The sequence below is a fragment of the Ailuropoda melanoleuca genome, chromosome 3, assembly GCF_002007445.2.
Source record: "Ailuropoda melanoleuca isolate Jingjing chromosome 3, ASM200744v2, whole genome shotgun sequence".
NCBI classification, from domain to species: Eukaryota; Metazoa; Chordata; class Mammalia; order Carnivora; family Ursidae; genus Ailuropoda; species Ailuropoda melanoleuca.
In genome coordinates this window covers 64,423,101-64,441,975 of record NC_048220.1, presented here as the reverse complement: position 1 = coordinate 64,441,975, position 18,875 = coordinate 64,423,101, and the positions used below count along the sequence as shown (strand labels likewise).

General features: G+C 36.5%; 1 long non-coding RNA gene and 1 pseudogene across 1 annotated transcript in view; one reads left to right on the top strand and one right to left on the bottom strand.

The window, feature by feature from the left end:
• The window catches only part of LOC117801532, a 147,052-nt gene that overhangs the window by 15,957 nt on the left and 112,220 nt on the right, over positions 1-18,875 (bottom strand). The window lies entirely within an intron of this gene.
• LOC100475845 lies at positions 2,727-3,120 on the top strand (annotated as a pseudogene).

Here is an 18,875-nt window from a genome sequence, read left to right as displayed (position 1 = left end):
TGAGCCAAATACAGTCAAAACTAGAGGCTCTGACGGCCAGGGTCACCGAGGCAGAGGAACGCGTTAGCGAATTGGAGGATGGGTTAGTAGAAGAAAAAACGAAAATAGAAGCTGGTCTTAAAAAAATCCACGCCCACGAATGTAGATTACGGGACATTACTGGCTCAATGAAATGTTCCAATGTCAGATACACTGGCATCCCCGAGGGGGTGCAGAAAGAGAGAGGTCTAGAAGAGATATTTGAACAAACTGTAGCTGAGAACTTCCCTAATCTGGCAAAGGGAACAAGCATTCATGTCCAAGAGGCAGAGAGGAGCCCTCCCAAGATCAATGAGAAAGACCAACACCACGTCACATAATACTACAATTTGCAAATATTAGATACAAGGATAAAATCTTGAAAGCGGCCAGGGGGCAGAGAATCCTCACCTACAGGGGGAGGAACATCAGAATAATGTCAGACCTGTCTACAGAGACCTGGCAAGCCAGAAAAAGCTGGCAAGACATATTCAGAGGACTAAGTAAGAAGAACATGCAGCCAAGGATGCTTTATCCAGCAAGGCTGTCATTCAGAATTTATGGAGAGACAAGGACCTTCCAAGACCAGCAGAAACTGAAAGAATATGTGACCACCAAGCCAGCCCTACAAAAAATATTAAGGGGGGGGGTCTACAAAAGTAAAAAGACCCAAAGAGTGATGCAGAACACAAATTTACAATCTACAGAAACAAAGACTTCACAGGCAACATGACAACATTAAAATCATCTCTCTCAATAATCACCCTCAAAGTGAATGGCCTAAACGCTCCCATAAAATGCCACAGGGTTGCAGATTGGATAAAAAGACATGACCCATCCAAACCCATAGACTGTATAGCACCAGCAGTGGCCCTGGTATAAACAATGGATTTTGTATAATAATGGTGTGCCAGGATAAGTTCATCAATTGTAATAAACACACCACTCTGGTGTGGGATGTTGATAGTAGGGGAGGCTGGGGATGCCAAGGGTATTTAGTTTCTGTAGTTTCCACTCCATTTTGTTGTGAATCTAAAACTGTTCTTAAAAAAAGTAGGTCTACTTTGAAATTTAACAATACATTTCGATGTGATCATATAGAAAATTCTACTAAATAAAAATGGGCTAAAAGCCTAAATTAAAAGGCAAAATTCTCAAATTTTATATATATATATATATATAATATATATATATTAAGATTTATTTATTTATTTATTTGAGAGAGAGAGAGAGAGAGAGCATGTGGGTAGGGTAGAGGGAGAGAATCTTCTAGCAGATTCCCCACTGAGCGCAGAGCCCCATGGGGGGCTCAATCCCACGACCCATGAGATCATGACCTGAGCAGAAACCAAGAGTTGGACGCTTAACCAACTGAGCCATCCAGGCACCCCTCAAATTATGTTTTAAGAAGACAAACAAACTATATACCCCATACAATAAATCCACTTTAAACATAATGACACAGATAAGATAACATGACGGAAACGAGTTATAAAAAAGCTAGAGCAGCTATATTATTTCCAGACAAAGTAGTTTTCTAAACAAGATATACTAGATATAAAGAAGAATATTTCATTATGACAAAAAGGTTAATTCACCAACAGAACATGATAATCCTAAATACATATGTACCTAAAAATGAAGCTTCAAAGTATGATGCAAAAACTGATAGAACTGAATGTGGAAATAGAGAATTCTCAATTTGAGTTGGACACTTCAACACTCCTCTCTTGGTAATTAACAAATAGACAGAAAAGCCAGTAAGGATATATTCTACCTGATCTAAGTGATACTCCATCTCAATACAACAGAAAACACATTCTTTTCAAGTACGCATGACACATTCAAAAAGATCCACCATATTTCTAGCCACAAAACAAATCTCAAAAATTTTTAAGTATTGAAATCACAGGAAATATGTTTTCTCAGTGTGACAAGCAGAACAATGGACCCCTAAAGATGTGTCCTAATTCCTGAAGCCTATAAATACATTAGGTTACATGGAAAATAGGAACTGGGGTCACCAATGAAATTAAGATTGCTAATTTAATGACCTTAGAATACAGACAGTAATCCGGAGTTTTCAAGTGAACCCAATGTTATCTTTAAGGTCCTTAAAAGTCAAGGGAGGAAGAAGAGGGGAACCAGAAAGATAGAAACATGAGGACTCCACACAACATTGCTGATTCTGAAGATGGAGGAAGAGGCCCATGAGCCAAGGATTATGGGCAGCCTCTAAGACCTGGAAAGAGGAAGGAAATTGTTTCTCCCCTATGGATTCCAGAAAAAAAAATGTAGCTTTACTGTCATCTTGATTTTTTTGAAACAAGAGTGTGTATAATGCATCTTTCCAGTAGTATTTCCTTTCATTAAGATATAAGTCCTGGTAAATTTATGTGTAGAAGCATATTGGACAAGCCATGAGCTTAACTGCTTGAACCTACACTGTGTATAAACCATCCCTCCAGTAACATCTTCTTTCTTTAAGATATAAGTGTTTTTAAACTTATATGCAGAAACATATGGAAAAAGTCATATGTCTCCCTCCCCACCAGCTGCCTTTGTAGTATGATGCCCCTTTTCATCCACATTTGTGTTTCAGGTGTAAAAAGGAGAGAGAGTGAAGAGGGAATGGAGCTTTTTGTCTGTTAGTCTCCCTGGACTGAAGAGAGGGAGGATGCAAGGCCAAGACTGTTATGATTCTAGAAATGGCTTATTACCCAGAGTCCTCTGTCTGGGGCAGTTAAGAACCATTTCCAAATAAGGAAATGGAGGGAAGGCTTTCTAAGGGAAGACTTCCTGTCCCAAAGGAAGTGAACCTCAAGAAGGGTGATGAGATTGAGGCTGCCTCCCTGACTCCAGTTGGCAGCAATGAACTCTACTCCCCAGGCATCGGTCACCTCTACTCTTTTTAATTGTAACACCTCCATTTGTATTACATATGGTGTATGAGTATTGATGAGGTCATGGTATCATATACGGGATTTTTTTCTGGGCAAATCAGTATAAGAAGAAACTATGGGATTCTGAACTGTGCTTTAAAGAATTTACAATGGACAAAGTGGTATCATCAAACCAGTTTTTAATCTTTCTGACCCAGGTGAAAATGCTCAGATTTCACACTATGAATTCACATTTATGACCCTTACAGGTGGGCCTTCAGGCCTGGTTCTTGAGGACAATGTCTTCCACAACTCAAATTCCCTTTGCTCTCACACAAACAGTCCACTCCTGCCTTTTCACTCACACAGCTCCCTACTGCTTCTTGTAGAAGCTGAGAGTCCCCATTCTCTTTTTCATTTAGATGTGACCAGCCTAGTAGTTTTTGTTCATCAATTGTCTGTATCTCTGTATTTTATCCATGTCCTGTTTTGATGTGTAGAAATACTTTCAAACTGTAGTTTCCTTGTGGTAAGTGACCGAGATGCTGCCACAGAACCTGAGACACTGATGAATGGTGCTACTTTGGACTTCCAACATGCTCCTTGGTGAGGTAGCTCTGATGGAGTTATATTTTATTTCCATGTTCTAAGAAGGTGTTGGTACTCTGCCTCCGTGAATGTTGTTCTTAGATTAGATCAACTTGTTTTCCTTGCGTCTTAAGTGTGTCTTCCGTCTGTCAGTGTTGTAGGCTGTGTAAATGCTACCAGAGAGAGTAAGAGACTCACATCTCATTGGCTGGCACTCACGGACATGCAGTCCCTGTAGCATGAGCATTCACAAAATTGTAATTTACTTACCAAATCTCTTTTTTTTTTTTTTTGGTAGCCTCACGTGCCTAACTTAGCGAGAGATAAGCAATGATTTGGCAGGCGTTTTTAGGCATCCTTTTGGCTCTTTTTGTTTGAAAGGATATTTGGGGGAAAAGGGCAAATATTTAAAATAAACACCCTCTGCAAAATATCCAAAAAACTAGAATCTGAGTAGGATTTCAAAAATTATACCTTTCCCAAAAATTAAGTTGGAAAAAAATGTCTTCATATTTTTAAAAAGCAGAGCTCTTTTTTCAGCAGTTTTGATAAGCAAGGTGTAGATTTTACATTTTTGTCCTTGCTCCTAATGAAATGGATAAACAAAAATAAAACCAGAGAATACCATCTACTCATGGATTGTTGTATTAGCCAGTCTGAAAGCTCACATCAATTTTTACATAACTGTCTTATAGCTCCTTCTTTGACAGAGCAGGCTTTGTTCTGCCTTGTTCCTCTTCTGACTGTTTCCTGTGCATTTTCCTCTTCCTCCTCCTCTTCCCGCCTTTGTTAGAATAGGTATATCAGCTGTATAAGCAAAGGAAGAAAACAGTACTTTGCATCTTTGACATTTACGTAGAGCTGCAGTTGAACACTGCTGAAAATGCAGGTTTTTCTTAAGAGTGTGATCTTTACTGATGCACTCACAAGTACCTGATGTATTTTAGCCATTTTAATAGTATCTGCTCAATAAATATGCAAGCCATAAAAAAGAAAAAGAAAAAAATAAGTCATGTGCTTAATGCTTGAAACTACCTACACTGTGTATAAACCTTCCTTCAAGTAACATCCTTCACAATATTAGGAGTGTGGGGGGTTTTTTTATTTCTTTATTAATTTTTTTATTTCAATTCCAGTGTAGTTAACATAAAGTGTAATATTAGTTTCAGGTATACAATATAGTGATTCAACACTTCCATACATCACTCAGTGAACATCACAAGTGCACTCCTTATTCCCATCATCTATTTAACCCATCCTCCCACCCACACACCTCCCCTCTGGTAACCATCAGTTTGTTCTCTATTGCTAAGAGTCTGTTTCTTGGTTTGTCTTTTTTTTTTCCTCCTTTGCTCATTTGTTTTGCTTCCTAAACTCTATATATGAGTGAAATCATATGGTATTTGTCTTTCTCTAACTTATTTCACTTAGCATTATACTCTCTAGCTCCATTCAGGTCATTGCAAATATTTCACTCTTTTTTATGGCTGAATAATATTCTAATATATATATATAGATAGATATATTAGATATATATAATATTCTAATATATATATTAGAATATAATATTCTAATATATATATTAGATATATAATATTCTAATATATATCTAATATATATAATATTCTAATATATATATTAGATATATATGTTAGATATATATATAATATTCTAATATATATCTAATATATATCATATTCTAATATATATATACACACACACACATATATATGTGAGATACATACATATATATCTCACATCTTCATCCACTCATCCATTTTCACCCTGTGAGACCCATTTTATAATTCTCAACTACTGAACTGAAAGATAATAAACTTATGATGTTTTTAGCCATTAAGTTTCTTTTAATTTATTACATAGCAGCCATAGGAAACTAATATAACCATACTATAATTAAACCAAAAGTAAGGAACAGAAATTTATCAGAAATAATCCCTAAATATTTTCAAATTAAGCGACACATTTCTAAATAACCCACAGGTCAAAGAAGAAAATGCCAGGAAAATTTGAAAATATCCAGGTTCAAATACACAGGTGAACTTCAGCTCTTTGTAACATGCACATTGAAATCTGGAAAAATGCTATATATATATTGATTTTTTTTTAAGTTGAGAGTGAACACTAATATAAACTGTAGTCTTTAGGTAATTATAATGTGTCAACACAGGTTCAGCAAAGGTAACAAATGCACCACTCTGGTGGGGGATGCTGATAAAGGGGGAAGCCATGCATGTGTGGAAGCAGGGGATACATGGAAAATCTCTGCACCCTCCCCTCAATTTTTCTGTGAAACTAAACCTTCTCTAAATAATAAAGTCTATTTAGAATTAAAATTAAAAATTAATTTTTATTTTAAAATAAATAAAACGAAAAATTTACTATACAGATATAGATACCAGCTAATATTGGAGCTTGCCCCTTTCGTATTGTAGGTTCTTAAAAGATGTACATTACTTGATTTTTCTTGCATGCAGTTTATGAAAAAGAAACATGAATAGTGCATGACTTATTCATGAATGGCACCCTTAGCCTGATATGGGGCAGCAAGCATGCTGTCATAGGCATAACTTCTTGCTACAAATGGATAAAATTTCCTTTGCTGCAATAATTAAAATTTGTTATTTTCTACCTTCCAAGTCACCTCGATTCTAAGCATTAGAATTTTCCTAAATTTCAGCAAATATTTCATAATTAAAGCATAAGCTACATTTGCTAAAAGGACAAATAAATTATAGTTTATTTTTAAAAGGCAATTTTGGGAAGTGCTATTACTGAGAATTTAAGCACTTAGTTTATAATATAGTACTGCATGCTGCTCTACCTGCCCATCCTGGACGAACTGAGACACAGACCAGTAGGGACAGAATGCACAGTATCATTGAAGACAAAAATACATACAAAGACACACATATTTTATATATACATTTTTACACTAAAGTTGAATCTACTTATTTTCAATAATAATTTTTTAAATAAACTTATCAAGAGCAAGTCAGTGTTGTTGAAAGATTTTAGTGGCAAAGAGAAAGTACATAGTAAAGGGAGAAGGTCCTAGAATATTAGTGACTTAAGAACATAAGTGTGTATCAGGAAGCTTCTTTTTATTAAGAAGAACTTATTCCATTTTAAATAGGCATCATATTTTATGTAAAAAATTTGAATCTTTCTTATTCTGTAACTATAGATTGATATTTCACATATTTGAGTTTGATATGTATGTGTATTTATCATCATTTGCTTTATAGTAAGAAGCAGATTTGAAATTTCCTTTTCAGAATTTCATTGCTTTTCAGATACAGATACTGTGGTAATTCCACATTCATTTTGTACCCTAGAGAACACAACATGGGCCTGACAAGATCTAATGTGATCTCAAGGACTCAAAGCTAAGTATTTCCAAACTTCAAAAACCTGTAATAATAACAGAAAGGTAATAATATACTTTGAACTAGAGTTCTAAGATCTCTGATGGACCCCACAGCAAAGTACAAGAGAATTTTTTCCTGTAGAACATCTGGATAGCAGGCTCAAGGGGAGAAAGTTTTAAGTTTCCTCTCTATTCCTTTTCAAATTCAATCCATCAAGTCACTATTTGTTAATGGTTATTATATATGGCTCTGCATTACAGTGAAATTTGACGTGTAACGTTTGGAAGGAAACTGAAGGAAAAGGAAGGGAAGGGAAGGAGAGGAGACAAAGAAAAGAAAGATGGGGGGAAAAGTGAGCATTCTGCAGACATTACCTCCACTGATTCTCGTAAGACAGATGGAGAGATATATGAAAAAACCTAGTGTGGAACTATTACCTTTCCCCAAGTAAATATATAACAAAACTGGTATTTAAACACAAGTCTTTGCTGAATCCAAAGGCATGCTCTTTCCTCATCCCAGGATACATTCTCATGCCACCTACTTTTTGGTTTAGAAATAATATCAATGAATGTTTGAAACCAAGTTCTGTCCAGTGGGGGAAGGTTTTACTCCTTCCGATAAATTGTGCATTAGGCAGTCAGTTGACTACTGGATGTGTGCCTAACCATTCAACAAATATCTTTTCCTCCTCTGACCACAGTAAATGACAGGGAGATTTCTCACCTTCTAGTTAGTATCCATTAGCAAGCAACACTCTGGAAGCCTAGTCCTCAAAAAACCACAATGCAACAAATGTGTTGAAGATAATGCACAGCAAGACTGTAGAATGCCTCACCTCCTGCTTTTTTCTCCCTCTAGGTTTGTCACCCACTGTTATTTATTATTTATATAGTATCATAAATGTACAACTCTGTTGATGGGAGGAAAGCCTGTGCCAGAAAGGTCATAGATTTAGTTCACTTCCTATTCTTTTAAAAGTTCTTTGATTTATTGACTTTTTAAAAAAAATTAATCAGTAAGTTTTTTTGAGTGCCTAACTGTGGGAAAACCCATCAACCTTTAATGAATTGTTGGAACATTTTCAAATGTGTAAGAAATATACAAACATAATTAATATTTTGCTAAAGTAATAAACTATAACATTTTTTAAAGATTTATTTACTTATTTGAGAGAGAGAGAGAGAGAAAGGGAAAGGAAGAGAAAGAATCTGAAGCAGACTCCCCACTTAATGCAGAGCCCAATGTGGGGCTTGATCTCACAACCCTGAGGTCACGACCTGAGCCAAAATCAAGGATCAGGTGCTTAACCAGGTGAGCTACCCAGATGTCCCTAAACTTCAGTATTTTTAATGAACTTCTGCCCAAAAATGAGGTTGTCTCTTTTGAAAGATGAGTCACAAAGTGTCACTGAGTGTCACAGACCTCAATAACAAAAGCAAAATTAAATTACTTGTTCAACATTTTTTGAGTTTGATCTAGGTGAAACACATATTATTAAAAAAAAAATAAAACTATTACCTACCCCTAATTTTGGGTGCATAACCCAGAGTGGAACTCTCCTCCTAGCAGACACACTAAAACATGGAGGAAAGTGGTTGTTGTAATATCCAGAGGTGGAAAAGTGGGGATGAAGGTGGGGTGCTATGTGCATTTAGTCTCAGGGGGTTGGAGGAGTGCACAATGATAACCATCTTGCAATATGTAGGACACTCTTTACAAGGAAGAATTGCCCACCAAAAATGTCAATAGCACCCTGTTAAAAACACCACATGGGCCTATTAAAACAAAAAGTAGAACAATCTTAGCCCAGTCTATAATGCCTTATTCAGCTTTCACAGTGTTTTAAAATAAATTTCAAAGGAGTATGTGTGCTCCAAGATGACAGATATTGCCATTCTATTTTCTTCAACCTATCTTTGTGACTCAGTTGCCTGTCAGTCCCCTAGCGACACTAAAAGAAAGCTGACAACCTCTAAATCCTGAGTACTCTACACCCACATAAATGGGTGGCTCCATCCAGGGTAGGTAAACGGTACATTCTCTTAAATTCTTTCAGTTCTGGACGTGTATTTCAATCACAGATCCAGAAATCTTGAACAGGCCTTTTTCCTTGTTAGTGCTCAGGAAGAATAACAGGTAATATATTCTTAAATAATATGCAGATTTAATCGTTTTTCAAAATGAGTCTTTCTATAGATAATTTTGTGGTAGTTCGGTCTCCAAAGTCCATAGGCAAGAGATCTACAACTGTTGTACAATTGTTGGTATTGGTGGATTTCTCTTTGTGATGTCTCAAGATAAAGTGAGCAGCCCCTAAGGCTCCCTCATTGGAGAGAGAGAACATGTATTCATTTTCTTCTGTGTCAATTCAGGTTTAGTATTTACACATATGAAACTATTTGTTTTCTTATTTAAACTTCTAATTTAAGAATCATTTTGTTAGTGTCCAGTTTTATTGCAAGTTCTCAATTACATGCTGCATTTCCTTGATCAGTATTATAAAATAATTTCTCAAATCCATAATTGCTAAACTCTTTGGCTTCACTTATTTTATCTCTTTAAATGGACTTCAAATTTTAATTCTAACTCATGCTTTTTGAAGCAAACAAAATGATAAATACAAAATGTTTGAAGACAAAGGTAAATAATGCCCATGTCCCCATTAATTCCCTCATTCCCCCTTATCATAACAAGTGACTGGCACTAACAGTGTGACAACTTTCCTATATTTTTTCCTGTTCACAGATATACATAAATAGATAAGTACATATACCAGTATATACATGATGCTAGGAGTTGTGATCTTTTTTGATTTCATTGTTTATACCAAAATAGAATCATTAAATACCCCAAACATGTACTTTTCATTCATAATATATCCTGAATATCTCTACAAGTCAGTAAATACAGGTCTCTTAATATATTTAATTGAAATGAATGGGAAAGAATGAAAACTATCAGGCTTCTTGGATATTATGGGACAGAATCACAGAGCTGTTCAGCTGCAAACAGGCACAATTCTTCAAAACAAAGGAAGAATGACCCTGAAGGAGATACAGAGATCAGGGCTGCCTCCTCAGTTAGAAAAACAAGGACCATCACCTCACTTTTAACAGGCCTGATGACCTCTGCCCAAAGCCATGAGGACAGGGCCTGACCCAAAGTAGTGGGGCAGAGCTGTTCAGCAGAGGCCAAGGCACAGGACGTTTACTGCAGCAGGCCCAAAAAGAAGGACTGCTGCCCTAGCAGGTCTGGAAGGCAAAGCATCAAGCCAAAGAGGATTATTCTCACGCATTAAAATCTCCTGGAGCTTGTCTTGTCAGATTTGGGACTTCCTTGGGACCCATCACTCCTTCCTTCCTTTCCTACTTCTCCTTTTTGGAATGGAATTGTCTATACTATGCCTGCTCCACCACTGTGTTTTGGAAGCATGTAACATGTTTGATTTCTCAGGTTTACTGCTGGAAAGCAATTTGCTTCAACGTGAATCATACCTCAAATCTCATTCATATCTGATTTAGATATTTAAATGACTTTGGAAGTAACACTTTGGAGTTGACGTTGGCATGAGTTAAGATTTTGGAGCTGCTGGGATGCAATAAGTATACTGGCACTGAGAACATGAATGAAGGAGGCACACAGGAGCAAAATGCAATGAGTCGAATACTGGCATTCCCCCAAAATTCATATATTGAAACCCGAATCCCAATGCAATGGTACTTGAAGGTGGAATTTTGGTATGTAATTATATCATGAGGGTGGAGTCCTTGGGGACTCTTATAATAAAAGGCCAGAGAGTTGGCTAGGTTTCTTTCTGCCATGTGAGGATACAGCAAGATGGTTGTCTAAAAACTAGCCTCATCCAAAACCCTAACCTACTGGCACCCTGATCCCAGACATCCATCCTCCAGAACTATGAGAAATGTTTGTTGTTTAAGCCACCCAGTTTGTGTATTTTGTTAAAGCAGCCCAAGCTAACTAAGATTCATTCTCATCGGGGCGCCTGGGTGGCACGGCGGTTAAGCGTCTGCCTTCGGCTCAGGGCGTGATCCTGGCGTTCTGGGATCGAGCCCCACATCAGGCTCCTCCGATATGAGCCTGCTTCTTCCCCTCCTATTGCACCTGCTTGTGTTCCCTCTCTCGCTGGCTCTCTATCTCTGTCAAATAAATAAATAAAATCTTAAAAAAAAAAAAAGATTCATTCTCATCAAACTTTGGCCCCCATTATCTACTCTAAAATTGTTCTCATCTAGGTTACTAAGGACCTCCACATCACTACCTCGATAATCAATTCTCAGTCCCTAACCTACTTAATCTGTCAATGGCATTTAATCCTAGTTATCAATTCCTTCCCCTTGTTAGATTTTCTTCACTTTTTTTTCCCCAAGTTTTCCTTCTTCTTCACTTGGTTTGGTTTTCCCTTCTACCTCTCTAGTTGTTCTTATTCAGTCTCCTTTGCTGGTTCCTGCACTTCACCCCAGATTCTCAATATCTGAGTACTCCAAGATGCAATTCCAGTAACCAGTTGTCCAGATGCTCTCATTCCACTGGCACCACCACCCAGTCTCATGTCTCATGTCATCTTCTACTGTGATACTTGATGTATCTCCTAGTCTTTTCCTCCTTGTTCACAGCACTTCCTGACACAAAACCCATCAGAGATGTTTCTTCCTCAGAGTATTTTTCTCTACTTGATCCCTCTATCTGGAATATTTTTTGAATAATCTCTTTCAATTCCTTGCTAAAATGTCACCTTCTCAAAGAGGCCATCATAAGATGCTAAATTGCTAACCTGCATCACTACTGTCTCATTTAATCATACTATACACCTACCTATTTCACACGATAGGATTTCTTAGGTTTTTCTCCCCCATCCTATAATGTAAGCCCCACTCTCAATTGTTTGTACACTACTATATTCCAAGTACCTAAAGTAGCTCTTGGCACATAGTTAGTGCTTAAGATTTGTTGGATTAAAATATCTTCCTATCAAAGGCATTCAACTGTTCTCTATATTTTTGCCACTATAAATAATGCTAAGATAAATAGCTAATAGGTCCTTACCTACTGAAGCTTTCATTTCTATGGGCTAGATCATTCTAAGTGGGGACTACTATTCAAAGGTATGCATAGTTTTTCTTTTAATAGACTTCAGATTGCTTTCAAGACATCTGTAACAATATCAATTTCCATCAGTATGGGAGAGGGCTATATACATTCCTCATATTCCAGTCAGCAATAGATTTTGTTTTACTTTAAAATAATTCTCTCAATTATGAACATACAGTATCATCTTATAGTCAAAAGGGTCTGCATGTCTATGACTACTAACTGATTTGAGTATCAGGAGACAATGGCTTGAAAGAAAGAAAATCAGAAAGATTATTTAGGTTGACTTATTTAAGTTCCCTGTCCTTCAAGTTCCTCATCTATGAAATTAGTATTTGAAATAAGATGACCCCTTCTGCAAATCTAAAAATATATGAATCAATGCAAGAAGATCTATTTTAGAATTTTACCACAAGACCAGAAATGGTACCTGGAACATCTCAGTATCTTCACATGAGCTAATTTATCATTGCAGTTTCAGATAGAAGGTTTCTGAAGAAGTAAAACCACAGGTAATTGGGGGAAATGGGTTCAAAAGATGAGTCACAAGTCTGGCTTATCTACATACTAGGTAGTTAGGTACACTGGGCTCTTAACTCCCAGAAAATTGTAGAGGGAGGATGGTGGAACTGAACCAATTATGATCTTTTTCTCAGTATTTCTAGATTAGCCCCAGTCCCTGGTATTTATTTTAATAACTCAAATACTATTATGTGGGAAAATGAATAAGGGCAAGATCTTCTTAATAATAAGCCTACTTTATTTCTGCAAGCTCTATTTACAAATACTTATTCCTTGTCAAATCAAATCAAAGGAATTACTCGGAAATTTATACACCCTCACTCTATCGGGCTTCACTGGTCCCTCTTAATGGAAAAAATTTTTCCACAATTTATCACTGACTGTCTTTACAATTATAGATCTTTTATGCTTTCCTCTTAGTGAAGACTCAGCTTAACACAAATCGAGGACTAAAATTCCCACTAGCATCATAAATATCTACACTAAATGCAACATCTTAAACAACAAAGAAAATGAATACATGTTTTGTGATCAGAACAACATAAAAATAACCATCTCCAGTGAATTCTTATCGAAAAATTTTGTTTCAACCAATCTGAATCTTAAATTAGTCTATAGAACTCCTTTAAAATATCTTTCAATACCATTGAGTCATTTGTGCTGATAATTTTGGTAAACTGAAATAATACAATTATTGAAGCCCATCATGAGTACATGTGTTTGAGGGAAGAATTGTATTTATAATTAAATGTTTAAAAACATTCGTGACAGTAGAATATACTATCCTCTATTTGTGACACCTCAATCAAAAATATTTATCTCATCATTACTTATTGTCCCTTTATCTTTTACATTCTACCATGAATAGTATTATTCATATCACATCAAATTATAGAGATTAACCGGATTCCTATTGTAAGTGGTATAGTCAGATTAAGCTTTTGTGGGGAGAGCCAAGAGTGGTGTGAATGGGATGATTGTGGTTGTTTTTCATTAACTAATAACTACATCTCTACTGTTCCTCATGGAATCACAGAATCTAAGAATTGGAAAGGACACCAAATGTCATATAGTCTAGCCTCTAATTAAGTAATAACTCCTTCCACAACATTGTTCACTGCTAGTAATCTAAATAATGTCTTACTACTTGCAGCAGCGGCACATAACCACCACAACTGAGACTATGCCTCACAGTTTGATGCTTCTAATATCAAGGAAAACTTTTCATACTGGATCAAAATTATTCACCTTAAACTTTCAGCCAATGTTTCTAATTACTTTTTCTTAACAGCAGAAAAAAATTAATGCCTCTTCTACATAACATCCACACAATATTTGAAAGTAGCTATCTATTCATTCTCTCTTCTTCAGGCTGAACATTTTTACTTTCTCCGGTTTTCCCNTTAATGCCTCTTCTACATAACATCCACAAAATATTTGAAAGTAGCTATCTATTCATTCTCTCTTCTTCAGGCTGAACATTTTTACTTTCTCCGGTTTTCCCACTTTCGAGATGCTTTCCTTTCTAATCAACCTTCTCCGGCTTCCACTTCCTTGTGCCTAACCTCTTGCACCCTTTTCACTCAAGTTTTCTGGTAGTTTACACAGCTTTTTAAGCAAAGCATTGCAGCTTGCCCCTCAGCTTTGCATTTCCAGACTTTTCTGGTATGTGGCCCCAAAGACAGGATCCACATGACATCTCTATAATCCTTACCTACACGTCACCTCAAGGAAACAAGTATGTGGAAAAAGTTCAACAAAAGCTGCAGGAGTGGGTTTCAGGGTGTCCCACTGAACATGTAAAAGATTCAAACTGTGCCTGATGATTCTAGGTAAACAAAAAAGATGACATAGAGACTAAAGTGATGAGAATCCTTGACAGATTTCTGACGAGGAAGACAATTCTCATGTTAAGGTGCAAAGGAAAATAGGAGGAACAAATAAAAGGATTAGAAAATGTATGTGACTTTATAAAAACTTTATAATTCCTCTTGCCTAAGGAAAAAAAAGCTAGAAAATTCAAAGGAATTCATAACAGGATGCACAGCTAAGTAAAATGACCACAACATCACAAATGTGCAAAAAAAAAAAACCACAACAAAATAATGACACACAAGGGCATCACTTTCAATACTTGTGTTATACACAACTAATGAATCATTGAACACTACATCAAAAACTAATGACGTACTATATGTTGGCTAACTGAACATAATAAAAAAAATTCTTGTGGAATCTTTAAACCAGTTTTTTAAAATATACTCTATTTTTTTAAGATTTTATTTATGCATTTTGGCAAAAGAGAGAGTGCAAGCATAAACGGGGGGAGGGGCAGAGGGAGAAGCAGACTCCCTGCTGAGCAGGAAGCCCCACGTGGGGCTCAATCCCAGGACCCTGGAATCATGACCTGAGCCAGAGGCAGACGTTTAGCCCACTGAGCTACCCAGGCCCCTAAATACGCTCAACTTTAGATGAAAAATACCGGGGCTATAAAGCAGTGGTACTGTAACACTGGATTGTTTTAAGTGAAGTTTAGTTTTACAGTCACCATTTGGATAAGTTCCAAATTTATTGTTTGCATTATTATTTAATCTAATTGATCACAGACTGTGGCTGGTGACCCAGCTATTCAGAAACATTGACTTATCTTTCAGAAGAGTATGTTCTGAGATACTTATAAGATTACAGTCACTCAGGCAATTAACTGGAGTTTAACTGAAGTGTCACTCACAAATAAAAACACTTATATTACCAGCACATATCAAGAAATAAAATATTAACACCACCTCATGCCCTTTATATCCACAGTCCCCCAGGAAAGACAATCACTATTCTGCCTTCTAACAGGCTACAAGTCAACTCTGCTTGTTCTGAACTTATAAAAAGGTATAATATAGCACATACTAATTTCAACCTGGATTCCTTTAATCAATGTTATAATATTAAGATTTATCCACATTGCCAGGAAATTGACTTTTAATCAATACTAAAGCAGTCCCATGTCCACTTGCATTGTGATTATGCAAGGATGCTTCATTTTTTTAAAAGGCTGGGTCCCAGGCCCCACCTTAGACCTAGAGAATCTGAAGCTCCGGAAGGAGGGAGCAAACGAAGCCAAAATCTCGAATTTTTATAAACTCATCCAGCAATTATTTTGCCTACCAAAGCTTCAGACTCTACACTAAAAATTTAATGCCTCTATTCATTGCTTAATTCTTACCAAAAGAACTTTTTAGGAGAGGCATGCTTTTTCCGGCATCATACCAATTTTAGCAGTACTTCAGACCCTGAAACTGATTAGCTGCATTTTTAATAGTTTTAATAACCTCAAAAACATCTATTAACAATTCTTTCCTATTTCAGTATTTCAGCATCATGTATTTCATAAGAGTACCATTCTGTAGGCTTAGAAATTACAATATCAGTTTTGGGTGTGTTTTTAATTTTTTCTAAAATCCCTTGCCTTTCATTATACAGGAACTAAGTGCTTGAAATCTAACAGAGCCAAGTTAATTTTGATGGTTTTCCTAAACCCACATATAACATAATGACAGGTTTACTATTTAAGGATCATCATTTCTAGCAAAATTAGGATCAAAAAACAGTGGGGAAATATGCAATGAACCAGTGACAAACCCTATCTGGGGCTAATTGGTATGGAATGTATTTTCTTCTTCCTAAAACGAAGAGGGGTGGCAAGAGAAACTGTATTTCAAATGTCCCTTGATGATTCAAAAGATAAAAGAACTTGCTGATATTTCATGGTCACTCACTTGTGACTAAGATTAGAATTATTAAATCACTATTACACTTAACACAGATAATCAGGCTAGAGGAGTCTCTAATAGCTTCCAATAAAGATGCTTTCTCAGTAAGATTTCGTACAAATATCTCTCTGATGACACCATAGTCACACTGAGTATGAGTGAATTTCAGAAGCTTATAGCTGCTTCTTCAAGTAAACTAGTACTTGCTGAATGACATGAGCTTTTCAAAGAAGTCTGTTTCTTTGTATAGATGCTTCCATTTTTTTCCCCCTTAGGGAGACTCTTCAACATATCTGAACCGAAATATGATTCTTTAAGAATATAAATATCAGCACTACTATTGGGTAAAATGGATTCTAGTTTACATTCAAAGGCCAATGGTTCTTGACTGGATGAGTTCAAGAGTTTTACATTTAAATACTGAATTAGGGTTGTTAACATTCAAAGAAAATGAAAAAAATTTTAGAAATTCCAGATTACTCAGACAGTGCCAAATTTTTTCACTTGGAAGCCACTTAAAATAGCAAAGATGATAAGCAATTACAGTGCTTATATTACACCTGTAAATCTCAACACAGTATTGTACCATCTTAGCATTACTGGGCAGAAACAATTCTCGAGGGATTCCCAACTCATCCCTTTGCCTTGAGGCAGTATGAGGACTTTCCTATTTAAGGTCTTCAGGGAAAAAAAGCCCATGGCTCCTGATTATAATAATTTTAAAGAGTTATTCCTTTCTCTCCAAGATTTATGTTTAAAGACATGTCATTCTGTATTCCATTTTCTAGATATGGAAGTTAAGTACTTGATTCTGTAATTTAGAAACATTGTTATGATGAAGAACCCTTCTCTTCCCTCAGGTCTTCATTTTGATCACAGAGAAAAGAACACTAGCTGCATCTTCTACCCTGGAGGAAGGAAGCTTCTATAATTGTCCCTACCTTGCTAAAGACTGAATGTTTGTAGTTAACCTGCCCCACCTGTCCCAAAATTCATATGTTAAATCTTAACACCCAGTGTGATGGTATTTGAAGGTGAAAATTTTGGAAGTGATTAGGTCTTGAAGGTGAAGCCCTCATGTATGGGGTTAGTACCCTTACAAAAGAGACTCTACAGAGAGTATCCTTGCACTCTCCAAAATATAAGGACACAGGGAGAATATGGCATCTATGGACCAGGAAGCAGATCTTCACCAGAAACCAAGTAGGCCAGCGTCTTGATCTTGGACTTCCCAGGCTCTAGAACTGAAAACAAATAAATTTCTATTGTTTATAAGCCACGTAGTTTATGTTATTATGTCAAAACTGCTGAAGAGATTAAAACACATCTCTTAACTCTTTTCACCAAGGAAAAAGAGGCTATGAAGGCTGGACCTCCTATTAGACATGTCCCACAAATTAGAAGTGGGGTTACTTTGTCTCAAGAGCAGGTTAGCAAGTTCCATTATTTTGCCCTTGCTCCACTCAGCAATTTCACTAAGATTTTATGATAAAAAGGCCATGAAGCAAATGACCTTGCAAGATGAGCCAAACCTCTGTCCTTGCTCTTGCAACATCTTTATCTGCCACTGTGTAAGTCAATTGAATCCTCTGAGGAAGGGTTCATTGTCTTCAAAGTAGTAGGACACCTTAAAAATGATGACCTCAAGTCTTAGACTTCTCAATTACAAATATGGAGATAATAACTCCTCAGATAAGTTGTAAAGAATGAATGAGATAATATCAAGAACTACGTAAACAATAAAGCACTCTATGAATACATGCCATCAAGATTAATTTCTTTCATCTATAAAATAACGGGGTTGCCCAGTGCCTCAAAATGTGGCCTTACTTGGAAACAGGGTAATTGCAGATGTGATTAGGCAAGATGAGGTCATGCTAGCGTAGGGTGAGTCCTTAATCCAAAATGACTAGTATCCATATAAGAGGACAGAGATGAAGACAGGGTTGTACCACATGAAAATATAAAAACGCAAAGTGAGAAAACAGCCATGTAAAGACAGTGGTAGAGATTGGAGTTTGCTGCTACAAGCCAAGGAATTCCTGAGAACACCAGAAGCTGGGAGAGGCAGAAAAGCCTACTTGTCTCTGAGGGGTTTTAGAGGAAGCATGGACCTGGTGACACCTTGATTTTAGACTTATAGCCTCCACAACTGTAAAACGATAAATTTGTTTTGCTTTAAGCCAAAAAAAAAGGGGGGGGATGAACAAAAGTATTTCTAAGAATCCATTAAATTCTAACATTATCTCTAGCCCAGCTCTATCTTCTGAATCTCAGACCCTTAATCCAACTGCCTAATTATGGACACACATGAGGTAAGTATATAAACACCTTAAATAGCCACTTGGCTATTTCATAGGACCAAATTCAATATATCCAAAAATAAACTCATTATCTTTTCTCCTGTTTTTTGCCAGTATTCCCTATTTTGGTGAAGTATCATGTCATCTACCCAATGACAAAACTCAGAAACCAGGAAATTATCCTTGACTCATATCTCACCCTCAAAAGCCGATTAATCACAACATGTTGATAATTCTTTCTCCTAAAGATCTTTGAAACTGGTCCTCAGGTCTCCACGTACACTGCCATCAGCC